Here is a 14,235-nt window from a genome sequence, read left to right as displayed (position 1 = left end):
AAACGAACAAAGCAAGAAGGACCAATTTAGTTATCTTGTTTCAAAGTCCTTTCCCATTGTATACACACGATGAATGGCGCTCGTTGGTGTTCCTTTTTCGAGCCCTAACTGCAGCTCAGCAGCAACAAAGATCACACCAAAACCCACATACTCGGTTCAGGTACTTTCGGTTGCACCTTTGTCAGCCGGCTTAAGCAGAGCGTCAGCTGTTGCATGCGGTGAAGCGGTACAAAATCAAGACGATATAGTTTTCGGGGCAATCGATGTGCTACTGATATCAATTTGGGAGATGTGTGTCACCGGTTGGGATCAACCATTCAGATAGTTCAATAAATATCGTATAATGTAACTAAACCGTAGACATAGGGCACATGCTATGGAAAATTGTATGGCTTTTGCTTATGGAAGCCTTAGCCTTTTTTCCGTAATGGCAAAATGCCACATCTGGCCAAAACAGAACGGAACAATTGCGCCAATTGGGGAAAGGCAACAGGCGTTTTCCCAGGCACTTCTGCAAATATATTTTCCATTTGATTGTCCTGATTGCGATGTAATTGTCGCTCTTCAAGCCACAGGAACAGATGGCCTGCCACACGATAGATTTCTTTGCAAACTTCGACAGCTTAATGTGTTTGAAAACAGGGTTGGGAAACCCAGGCATTTCAAACAATGTTATTTAAGGAATTAGAATTTAAAAAATCGATAACAACACACGTTAAATCAGCATCCCGGATGTATCTCGGCAGCTTGTTTCTGCATCGTAGCCTGAAAAGTATGCATATCAAAATATTGTCTAGCTCGCTTATTGAATCAAAAGGCAAACAGATTCGCTACACAGAAAAAAATATTTTGTAATTTTAAGTTTATTTTCATGCACATATTTGGAGCATGAATATAAATGTAAAATGGAGTTCCACCACAAATACACACGACTTGTCGTGCTTTCTTCAACGAATTTTATTATAATTTTACACGTGGATTGAAAATTACAGTTTCTTTAAACGGAAAACCAATGCACTTCAATGTATTTTTACTCGAATACTGCTGTAAAATGAATGACATGTAATAATACACGAATGAGAGTGTAAAATTGTATGCTGTTTGATGCTCCAATTGATTTCAACGCAATTTTCATTCAAATTTTTGATTCAATCGTTGTATGTTTACATTCGTATTGATTTACATGTCGTTTAAATTTCATTATTTTTGTGTGTAGATGCAGTCGGCGTTCCAAGATTTTTGCTTATCCAAAACCGTGTACTGAAGGTGATAATCAATAGAAGTTTGAATATGTTCCAGCACATCCAATTCAACAGTCCTGCTCAGATATTGAAACCGGCAATCCACAGTGGACGGAAACGCCAAAAACGTGAACTTTATTCACTATAGGCCAAACCTTCGAATATATTCAGAGGGTATCTTTAGAAGAATTGTTCGTATGAATATTCCCCACAATCTGATAACAATTGAACTTAGACATGGCTTACTATGATCGAACTAGAAAAACTAACTTTTTATACTGACGAGATAGAAAGTTGGTATCTTCGACAAAGTTTTAGAAATACTCATATTGAAGAATTCTGTTGAAGAATTTAAGCTTGTAGGACTAAAGGTTATCGATTTATAGGGCGTTTTCTATGGCAATCCCCTTGAATCCAGTTTTTTTAATATAACTTTTTTCATTCGTTTCAAAGTTATTGAAGATTTTTACTTTTTTTTTTGCACCAACTTCAACTACGTATAAGAAAGAAAGGTGCAAACCAAAAAGCACAAACAGGCACTTTTTAACTGTTTAAACTATGCACAATAAAGCTAAGAAGGTTTGGTGCGTGGCACTCTGGAACCCTATGAATAGAGTAAGCTTACTTTATCATGTTTTCCTCCCTTTTTGATACAAAAATCAACAACAAAATTTTTTTTTTTAATTTTTTTGCACCAATTTTTGAAATTCTTGGTTTGGTATTCAATTACAAGTATTATTTTCACTTATAATTGAATATTTCAGATTTTATAAACGTGGGAGCAAAAATGTGAAGTTTTTAATATCATTGGAGATCCCAAACTAATATATACTCAAATAGACATGCCATAATGAATTTAATGCTTACAAAAGGATGTCATACCATTAATTACTAAATTTTACGGAAAAAGTTGAAAAAAATTTTTTTGGTGATTTTTGTATGGAAAAAGTCAAAAAACATGATCAAGTAAGCTTACCCTATTCATAGTGTTCTAGAGTGCCACGCACCAAACCTTCTTAGCTTTATTATGCATAGTTTAGACAGTGGAAAAAGCGCCTGTTCGTGCATTTTGGTTTGCACCTTTCTTTTTTATACATAGTTGAAGTTGGTATAAAAAAATGTATAACTCTTCAATAGCTTTGAAACGAATGAGTATTTTTACATACAGTCTTTGACAATATTATGTAGTTTTGATACCTACACATTTGTTTTGAACATAGTTTGCACGAAAAGTCATAATGAAAAAAGTTATATTAACCCTCAAAAAGGTACGCGGGTCTCAGAGGCCCGGCACGTTACAATTTTTTAGTTACAAAAAAATGTGTATGCAGTATAAGCTTGGGCATGGAAATTTTGATAAGTAGCTTTGAAATCTATAAGAAAAATAAAGAATTGTGAAATTTTAATCTATGGAGTGATGCGTAGCTATGTTTGAATTGTTTACATGCACAAAAAGGCAAGCCGGGCCTGGCAGACCCGGTGTGCATGTAATATTTACTAGGAATACCACGGGTTTTATACATTAATATTTATCTGAAAAAACATTTTGATGAGTTCATCTTCATATTAACAGGTATTTTTTCAAGTTTTGATTGATTTTTTTTTCTTCTTACCTTTTCTTATAAGAAACAATAGCATACGATAATGACGTGTGTCAATTTTTTTTGGGTAAATACTTTTATTTCACCCACTGTGGTCTACTTGACAATTATTTGGATACAACATAACCTAACTTTGTCGTTATTGTCGATTTTTGTTGTTTATTCTTTGTGTTATAGTTGTCGTAATTATTCAAATTTAGAAAGGATTTAGAAGCAACAAAAAATTTAAATGGCTATAAGACGATCTGCCCATGTTTTCAATCGTCTCAAGGAATCTTAAATAATGGAAGAAATTCGAGCAAACTCAAGAGCAGACGATTCCGATACTGATTTGCAAAGCGAGGAAGAAGATGCGAATGATATTGCTTCCGACGATGAATCTGATGAAGCTCGGAAGAGGAATCTGAATAGGTACTCAATAGGTATGCATCAGAAGAAATTAATACCAACCCAGAAAAATTTATTGGTCGTGTTCAAACAAAGTGGAGCTCAGAACCAATCGACGGTCGACGTGATCTTTCGAATACTCACCTTTTGGAAAAAAAATCCACCTTTTTACATCCATCGCCTTATACGCTGAAATCGGGATTTGCTGCGTGTTCGTACTCATCATCCTGTAATTTCGGAACCGGAAGTCGGATCAATTAGAAATTCAACAGCAGCCAATGGGAATACTGTACTTTTCATTTGAAACCAAGCTTGTCATAATCGGTAAAGAATTCGCTGAGAATCGGGTCATTAATGATCTAGACATGCAAAGCCAAGTAATGTTGCACATGTGTCTATTTATATTTTAATATATATTGCATCATTTGGACATCATGGTGGTACAGCGAAGACCCGCATTTATCAGCCCCTTTGGTGTATTTTTGGTTGACAAAATTGAAGCAATGACGAAACAATTTTATTTATTTCTAATTTACCGAAGCTGTTCAAATATATAATATCATTACGTGGACATTTCCTCATAATCCTGACTGGCTGACGAAATCGGGTCGAAAAGCTAACAAAATTTGGGGCTGATAAAAACGGGTTTTCAATGTACCAGTTTATAAGGAAATTTGCTGTGTGATCGTACTCTTCAACCCGTAACTCCAGAACCGAAAGTCGGATTAATAAAAAAAAATCAATAGCCACCGATGGGAAGGCTGTTACTTTCATTTGTGACTAAATTTGTGCAAATCGGTCCAGCCATCTCTGAGAAAAATCGGTGATATTGTTTGCCACATACATACATCCGTACATACATACACACATACACAAACAGGCAGACATTTTACGATCTCGACGAACTGAGTCGAATGGTATAAGAGATTTGGCCCAGCAGGTCTCGGTTAAAAAGTCGAAATTTCGACCGATTGCGTAACCTTTCTATATGAGAAAGGCAAAAAGGAGCTTGAATTTAAACGGGCCTGAGAGGCCCGGCTTGCCCTTTAATGTTTGGATTTTAGCTTGCCTTCACAAGGGTTAAAAAAATAGATTTAAGGGGGTTGCCATAGAAAACGCCTTATAAATCGATAACCTTTAGTCCTACAAGCTCAAGTTCTTCAACAAAATTCTTCACTATGAGCATTTCTAAAACTTTGTCGAAGACACCAACTTTCTACCACATCAGTATAAAAAGTTATTTTTTTAGTTCTATCATAGTAAGCCATGTCTAATTTCAATTGTTACACGATTGTGGGAAATATTCATGCGAACAATTCATCCAAAGACACCCTGTGAATATATTCGATGGTTTGGCCTCTAGTGAATTAAGTTCACGTTTTTGGCGTTTCCGACCACTGTGCAATCCCACCTTGTCTTGGAAACCTGCCTTTATTTGCTACCCTTTTCCAATTTCTTTTCATCGTACCTCGTAGCGGTTCGTAGCCCGTAGATATAAACGTGTTGAAAATTTTTTCAATGTATCGAATTTCTTTACTAAAGTAGTAAAATATTAGATTAGTTGGATTTGAATGTTTCGTGTTTCCCTCATCAGTAACTAACACCAACTTGCTGTTAGACGATATATCCAAACTAATAGACATGGTCGGTTTCGGGTTTTTTTACTCGAACCCGACGGGTTTCGGGTCGGGTTCGGGTACTATAAATTTAAACTTCTCGGGTTCGGGCCGGGTTTTCAAATTTGAATTTCTCACGTTCGAGTCGGGTCCGGGTTTTTGAAATTTTCAACTTTCGGGCTCGGGTCGGGTTCGGGTTATTCGAATTTGATTTTTTTTGGATTCGGGTTGGGTTCGGGTTTTGAGCAGATCACATTTCTTGGCACTGTTTACGTTGATACACAACACCCAGTCTCTTGTTGTAGTAACTAACTTTACTTCGTGATACGAATGGATGACAAATATAATCGTACTAAATTTTACTACCTTCGAATCGCTAGAACTCGTCATATTTGCTGATGCTCAAATATTGTATTTTTGTGTTCATGTATAAAATTTCTTCTCTTCATATTCGCAAACTGCGCGACTCATTTTATTTTTTGAGCGAGCGCTCATGAGAGAGCATTCAACAATAAGTGTTTCGCATCTAAAATCTCTATGCGATTTATTTTTCATGCTAATCATCAATAAACGTCAAGTCAAAGAAAAATTTTCAGAAAATATTGTTTCAACTTTCCACAACGGAATAAAAATTTCGACATACTTTGAATACCGTTGCAGCCCAGGCACCAACCATTAACGAGGGCGACTTCGTGTACACTGTTGAATAAAAATAATTTTGTAAAATTGAATTATTACGATCACACCTTCCATTCAACTACCTTGATCCTTATCTTTTTGCTAAGATTACTGTCAAAAATTCTAATCCGTGTGGCTAAATCCACTGTTAAGGAAGACCAATAACGTCATTCAAGGACGTGGTTACATTTTCATAAAAAAAAATTATTCAGAAGTTTTAAGGGTTCATATATAATGCTATACCGTAAACCGGGGTGACATTGATCACTTTTCGAAGTAATCATTGCATATTTTTAGACGCAACACATTTTTAAGGAAAACAAGATTGGATGGTTTTACCTAAAATTGTCCGCTTACAGGCATTTTTCCAAAAATGATTTCCAGTTGATGTCCGTTTTCGTATTCCGGGGTGACTTTGATAGCCTGCATGTTCACCCACATTAAGTCATTGATGTCAATGTTTTTCATTCAAATGTTTTCTTAAACTAATTCTGGAAAGATACTCATTGTTAAATAGATGTTAATTGGTATTATACAAAGTATTTCAATGTACATACTGTAAAATTCGAGTAACCAAAATTCGTATAATTTGTGTCCAACTAGAATGAAAGATTCTGAAAACCTTTAAAACCGCAAAAAATGTTTTATTTCAGTGCTTTATCAATGTACAAACAGTTTCATCCATTTTAACACGTTGGAATATTGAACAATAAAATTTTTTTGCGAATTTTAGCTTAAAATAATTTGAAATAATTGCCAACTAGTTTTCCAAAAATGTATTTAAAATAAACAAACTCTTAAAACTAAATTTGACACATCCCAATCTATAGGAAAATAAAAACTCGCTTGTAATTTATTACTCTTGCTCATATTTGAGATTTATTTGTTTTATCAAAAATAGACACTTTATGAAGCTTCGTAAAAATAAGGTAAAGTCAAATTTCGGTTTTTTGTAGTTTTTCTACCCAAACACCGAACAATATACTCAAAAAGTATAACAAATCAGTACTTTATAAGTTTAGAGCAAAAATCATTTGAAATTAAAATATTTCGGCAAACTATTCTGGTTTAATAAGCGATCTACGAAAAAAATTTCGAGTGATCAAAGTCACCCCGGTTTACGGTATATACATTCTCATTTTTGTTTTGTTTGTGTTCATAATTAGTATGCTTTCAATAAACCTGCGATTTGTTCTGCATATATCTATAGATGCCAAACCTGATCTCATTCGGCACCGATTCTCATAGACCAACCCGGTCGAAAACGGTAATGTTTACCAGAAACTGAAAATTTAAACTCTAACAAACAATTTAAGTACCAGTTCATGTAGATTTGGTTGAAAATGTGTCTTAAAACTGTGTTTGAAATTGGGGTTAATGTGATCCGCTATCACCTTATTCGTAACTTTTTTGTACAGCCCTTCAGGAATGAGCTAAAATTTTGAACTCTATTGAAAATCGATGCTTTCCATGAACGAGGAAAAGTCAAGAAATTTGAAACTTCTAGGTGCAAAACTTAAAAAGTTATCGCATTTTAAAAGTACATTTGAGGTCATATTGGCCCCAACACCTAAAGAAGGTTAAAATTGAAACTAATTTAAAATTTTTTGGCATGTTTAAAATTTTCGAGGGAGTCCGGTCCCTCCGGACCCTTCTCCTGGATCCGCCGCTGATTTCAAGTGTTTCAGCGTCGACACATAGCATCTCAAGTTCGTGGCTGTCGATCCATTGCGTGTATGTGCAAATCGTACTGAATATGTAATAGACATTTCCACCTTTATATGCAATTTTGTGGCCATTTTTACGTAGTGGAATAATTTCGGGGACAACCTTTCGTTCTAAAGTTAAAAAATCTAATATACTAGAAGTTTACTTGATACATCAATACCGATCAGTTTGATACGTTTTACTTCGGGCAAAGTTAATTGAAATCATAAGTACATGTACCGAAGGTTTGTTTGTGTGTTCTATTTGACTATGTATTATAATAGAACTGACATAACACTATGACAATCTACGAAAACAAAGTAACAATATGCAAAAAAACTTTTTAAATTATATCTTATTTACGATTTCAACACGAATATGTCTTTAAACGAATGTATTTGACAAAAATTAATCTCCATTTTTAAACTACGTTGTTTACAAAAGTGTTGGTCTTAACATATTGAAGGTGAGAAGTACTACGTTTCTGATGTAGTGAAACTGGACGCAATGGGGCTTCAGGAAAACCAAATTTTGGTTTTCAATAAACATTCTTTTTCGATAACAGAAATCTTTGAAATCAAACAATATTGTGTTGGCGAATCCCCTTCAGATGATTTAACAGTTGTGTGGAAATTTGAGGAATCATTTGCCTTCTACTGGTAGGAGTTAGGCCTTCCACCCAAGTCTACCGCAAGGCTGTTGATAGAACATAACTTTACATCATATTTTTCACATTTCCTTTCGATCATATGAGCCCGCCTAGTCCTAGTTTTCCGTTCTAAGTTCATAACTGATTCGCTCTAGAATACCGATCAGTCTTTCAATTTGATTGCTATCATTTCTCTTAGTATTAAATTTGCAGCAAATATCCAACAAAATCGATACAATTGTTCAAAAGGCGAAAAATGGTTTCATCCCATCTTAGCGAGTAACCCTTTACTGAGAAAAAAAATTAAAAATGGTTTCCAAAAATCAATCACACCTGATGTTGATTGTCTAAATAAAATCTTCATTAAGCCCAACATCGTCGTAAATTGATCATTCGGCTTGAATACAATCCCAATCAAAAGTAAATAACAAAATTATATCCGATTTCAGTTTTCGAAATCAGTTCCTTATACCGTGCCTTGTTAGGAAATAAACAAAGTAAGAAATGGTTTCAAGTACACATGGGTTTAACATGTGATTGTTATAACCATTCTATTGGGATGTGTCGTCATTTGGCGTAGTTTGTCGACAATGCTCTAAGGTCAATTAATTTTTTCGAAAATACAGTTTCATCTCAGGTTGCATCAAAATTTGTCGCACTGTCAACAAGTACCATCCCATCGAAAAGTGATTGATAAAAGTGAAAGAGGAAGGCAAGGTACTTGACACGCTTCAATTCAATCCCGACTGTCAGTGCCAGTCCACTTCATGATTCGCGGAACAGATGGGTGGGTAACAACTACACTAGTGTCGTAATCGCAGCAGTGCGCATGATCGAAATTTGTTTGAATAAAAACCAAAGGAAAGTATTATAATTTTTGGAACGAAATATATGAATTCTGATTTGTAAAAAATAACAGATATTAAATTATCTAATATTGGTTTAAAAACCGGTTTTAATCCACGTAGTGGTGCATGTGCCTATCTCATTTCTCCACACTATGATATTACATTATTAGAACACCTTGCACCTATATACAATGGCTTGCCGTCCACGAACTTGATGAGCTATGTGTCGACGCTGAAATACTTGAAACAAAAAAATCATACTTAATTAGCTTAATCAGCATTAGTTCAATGGTGTTTTCTTGCTAACTTATTTTGGTATGCGGGGGTGGGAGTGTGAGGGGGATGAAAAACCCACAACCGAACCACCCTAGCTTATTTTGGTATGCCTGGTGAAATAGGTGTGGTGTAAAGATGATGGTGTTGAAGGGGGATATGGATGGGGTAGGGGTCTGAAGAGGGTGAAATGAAGGTTGATCTGAGGGAGGGGGGGGGGGGGTGATCAGTGGGGGGTAACCCCTCTCCGAACACCCCTAGCTCCTGTTAAAATCCATGCAGTCGAAAAAATGATCGGGATTTGGTTTACGATTTTCAGAGTGATTGCATAACCTTTCTGTATGAGAAATGCAAAAATGTCCCAAAAAAAGCATTCGTCATTTTTTTTCATCTATCGACGTTTCACTTTAAAGACATTTATCATGAAAAATGTAGGCCAATGGCCAATGTGGTCAAAGCGACTTTGGTTTGTCATTAGTGATTTAGACTGGCAAATTCAAGAAACTTTGAATCCATTTCAATAAGTTTTGCATAAAATCGATATCATAGTGAAAATTTCTGCGAGGCTACACTTTTCAACTCGTAACTCCGGAACCGGAATTCCGATCGACATAAATTTTACTAGCAGCCGATAAGAAGATTGTACCTTTCATTTGAGATTCATCTCTGAGAAAAATAAGTGACATATTTGTCACATACACTCTACGGTGGGACAATCAAATTGTCGTGTTGTCAATGAACTTCAAAAAGATGCGTTTAATTATTAACAGCAAAAAGGTCATTGATATTTTCGGAGAATTTTTGGAAGCAAGAAACTCTTTCTTTCGTTTTGATAGTCGTGTGGTATCCGGCGATCTGAATTAACAACAGCTGGCGTCCCTGAGTTGAGCTATCTCTTCGTGCCGACTAAAGGGACACATTGCAAAACGCACACATTTTTTTGACTCCCAAACCCACAATAATTCGAAAATCCGCGTGCAAAAAATCTTATTTCTCGTTGATTATGCACGTTATTCTATATAATCCTTGATTATATGGAATAACGGTAGTTTCTGCAAAGTGTTTGCACTGTACTGAACTGAAAACTATTGTAATATTTTTTTTAATATAGAGGTTTCAACCTTAAGGCATTTGTCTCTTTTCGGGTTAGAGAGATCTCTTTTTGGAAAAATCTCTAACCCTATGTGCGGCGATGGGAATCGAACACAGTTAAGCAACGTACAAGGCAACCGATTTACCAATTACGCTATGCCCGTCCCCATTATTGTAACGTATTTTATTCTAGATTTTCAAGCAATGCAATGCTAGAGGTAAATATAAAAACAGTGCAAAGGAACCTTTTTCTCACAGTTGCCAGTTGATTTTTTATGTTATGCAACGAAGTTTTAATTTATTCAATTAACCTCAAAAAACTTCCAGCGCATTCGAAAATTCGGTCATCAAATATTTTTGTATTGCAGGACAGGGAAGATCATCAAAAATCGAGAATCATTCTTGGAAATTACCGCCGCTGGTCATGTAGCGCTACAGATTATCTTTGAAGTGATAATTATAATAGCATAGCATTAACGATAATAGCATAGCATATACGATTGCACAAATATAATAATATTTTTTCTGATTATGATGAAGCGAATTTGTTAGTAATATCTAAACTTTTTGCTAATATTTACCGAGTATATATTTCATGCAATCTAGTTGAGATTGATGGAGTAATTTTTGACGAGGTTATTGATTGTAATAATAAAATTGATTGTGGTTCAGAAGTTTTTAAAAATAAGAATACTTGGGACTTGTAATGGTGACCACAGCACATCTTCTTGTAAAATTAGCACAGAATCGTGTATTTATGGCCACGTCAAATATACTAGATTAAAAGGATGTCCTTACAAAGAATGCCAGACTAAACTCCATCAAAAAATCCTAAATAGGAGTAAATATTCATACGCTGAATTATTGAAATTTTCCTCATCAATAATTAGAACAGAAAATTCATTCGATATTCTTTCAGACAACGAAAATTTAAATGTTTCTTCTGATTCTCAACCTGGTTGTAGTTACTATCCCCTTCCAATTAAAGGAATAAAAAGTAACTCACGACATACTACAAAAGAAAACACTAATATATCTAGACCTAACATTAATAATCGAAATGAATTTCCTTCTTTCAAACCAACTCCACAATCTATTATTAGCAAAATTATTGAAAATATTTCCAATTTTCTAGGTTGAAGTGACTTTTGGAAAAACTTGATTATAAAAAATGTTACTTTTATAACGTCTTATCAAAAAATAATTTAAAATTTCTTCAATTGAACAATACCAAAGAATGATAGACTAAATGCATTAATTGTAAATAATAATATAGATATATTTTGTATCTGTGAAATTTGTTTAAACGAATCGAGTTTTTTTCGTATTTCTAATTTCGATATTTTAGGGAAGACCGGAATGATTCATATGGTGGTGTTATGATTAGACTTCGTCAAAATATTGAGTATTGTACTTTAAATCTTCCTACATCTAATTTCATTGAATGTTCAAGCTTATCTATTGAATTAAATCAAATCAAATAAAATGAAACGGAAATTTTTCATCTTCTGAATTCAATAGAACAATAGCTAATGTTCCTGAACCATATTTTATTCTTGGCGATTTCAATGCCCATAGTTCCTGGGGATGTGAAAGTGACAATGGTAGCGGCATTCTTCTTTTAGATATTATTGATGAGTTTAAATAGCTATATTAAATGATGGCTCACCAACTAGAATCGCAGTCCATCCAGCAACAATGATAGCAGATGATATAACCTTATGTTCAGGAAACTTGAGTCTAAATTGTTCAATTTTTATAACTGAATTGACAGCTTTATTCGTTGTATGCACAATGATAAGAATATTAGAACCCCAATCTTATTATATTTGTCCTCATAGTCTAAGTTATTCATTAGCATTGGACTCTCAAAATACGAACTACAAAACTCATCATTTGGTATGGTTGAATCAAGATGTAATAAACTGAGCACAGAAGGTTTCTCAATTACTTTCATTTAGTTATCAGTTTATTGTGATATATACAGGAATGAACAAACAGATAGGTTGGTGAAATTAGAAGCATTAAGAGGTGTTTTTTATGAGCGTGGTATTCAAGGCAATGAATACTTTCCTCTGATACGTCGAATAATCAAGTTACATTGGCAACAATCCCGTCACTCTATTTTGCCAAATATTAGTCACAAACCTTGGTTTTATAAACTAAACGCTGGAAGATTATTGATTTTTCTCGTTTAATGTCAAATCATTATTTATGCAGAAGTCACCTTTATTTACGGTTGCCACCCTCCAGGTTTGACCCGGAGACTCCGGTTTTCGGAAGCGATCTCCGGAACTCGGGTTTTACATCAATTTCTCTGGGCTTTGTGGGAAGCTGAAATTTTTTTCACAAAGCAATGAAAATGAAAAACAATTCAAATTTACTACAAATTAAGGAAAGTAATATTTCGCTATACGCTACAACTGAAATGTTGCATTCCACTAGGTCGCTCAAAATAATGTGAAAAATTTAAATTTGGCAATTTTACCAAATAAATTCGCTGTTAGTGGTGCTTATCACAAGCTGCACCAATGTATGACATATATTTGTTCTAATCCAACTGACTAGGTCAACATCAAACGAGTTCTTCCGGTGTTGTTGAGACTCCTTCAGCGACCCTTAACTGTTGGTTGGGGCCTTTTTTGCGACCTCTGGCGACCTCAGCCTCCTTTTCCGGTTAGCTATGGAGGAGAGCAATGCTCATTCGACTTATCCTCCACAGCGAGAGTAGCTGGTGTTTTTGTATTTTTGGTACTTAGTCGGGGAAGTTAAATACTACACCAGATTAAACTGACAAAACCGTTCTCGAGCGTGAAAAAGTTACAGCTTTACTTTCACGTAGTAAAAGCGATTAAAGTGTTCTAAAATGCCGAGCAATCCCTTTGATTCCAATTTCTGTCTAGTTCCACTCAAAATCTACCACCCCCCAGGTCAGGGAAAATCTCCGGGTCAAGGCCTCTCCAGAGACTTTATTATTATAATATTATTGTAACAAATCTATGCGAATGTTCATCCCTCCCCAAGGTTTAGGGGTTTGACGATATTGCAAACATCATCAAGCATCAATTGCTTTAAGATGGGTATTGCATTACGCCTCGATAGTGGTGCATCGAGGAGACCGAGAGGGCTTATGCGCCTTTTTTATGTTATATGTTTTTTCATACTCTCCACCAGCGCATACCAACGCTAAACCACTGGTTTATGCGCGGTGTCGTAGCCGACTGGCGGATCGACGTAGATTGACTTACTGTGTGCCTCGTTTGCAAATATTCTTCTGTTGGTGGTATTCGTAGACGGGGCTCACGGAGGGAGTCATTGTGTGTTCATTTATCGGTCGACTTCGTCATCATGCATATACTAATTAAATTAATTTAATAATTAAATTAATTTAATAAAGTAGAATAAGTAGAAACCTATTAGTTATAGCTTTGTGATAATCGTAGTTTTTCGTACTAGTGTACAACTGTTATGTGTTAGTCGTATGTCTATCTATGTATGTATTTGTCTGAGAATTTGTGACAGTTGGGTCAGGGAATGGATGCAGAAATGAGGTATATGATAGAATAGTGGCTAATACTTCTGGTGATCAATCTGAGCATTTGGTTCTATTCATTCGGGAAAGTCGGGTTGGATAAATTAAGGTAAAATAAATTTACCGACGCACGTGAGTCATCCATTCCCGGCCAGCATAGCACGATGAAAGTCTAACAGCATGCAATTGTCGTTAATGATAAATATACAACAGTTGCTGCATTTAGACGAGTTTGATTGCATGTTACAAGTATTTTTCTAATGACTAATGAAGAGTCTTTTTCTTTTGTACATCTATTAGTTTGCTTTTCCAATATTTATGTATACCAAAATAGTACTGCTCAATTTATACACTTCTCATCAAGCTCTTTGCATCTTTTTTTTTCTTTATTCGGCATGTTTTGATTCCTTTTATTAGTATATCTCTACTATACGCTATCTATACTCATATAGGTACAAACGCTCGTGGCCTTCGCGATAACACAAACATGGCCACAAACTCGACCATGCAATTGCAATAATCCACATATATTTACGCCCGCGATTTCGCCTACATGAAAACTCCCCGGTAGCTAAGTAAACGTGGCATCTTTAAACTTCCAAACGCGGTCT

General features: G+C 35.2%; 1 protein-coding gene across 2 annotated transcripts in view; it reads right to left on the bottom strand.

The window, feature by feature from the left end:
• The window catches only part of LOC131683775 (acetylcholinesterase), a 403,722-nt gene that overhangs the window by 222,025 nt on the left and 167,462 nt on the right, over nucleotides 1-14,235 (bottom strand). The gene's annotated exons all lie outside the window — the stretch shown is intronic.

The sequence above is a fragment of the Topomyia yanbarensis genome, chromosome 2, assembly GCF_030247195.1.
Source record: "Topomyia yanbarensis strain Yona2022 chromosome 2, ASM3024719v1, whole genome shotgun sequence".
Taxonomy (NCBI): Eukaryota; Metazoa; Arthropoda; class Insecta; order Diptera; family Culicidae; genus Topomyia; species Topomyia yanbarensis.
The sequence above is the reverse complement of the archived record's forward strand: the minus strand, read 5'-3'. Positions and strand labels throughout refer to the sequence as shown.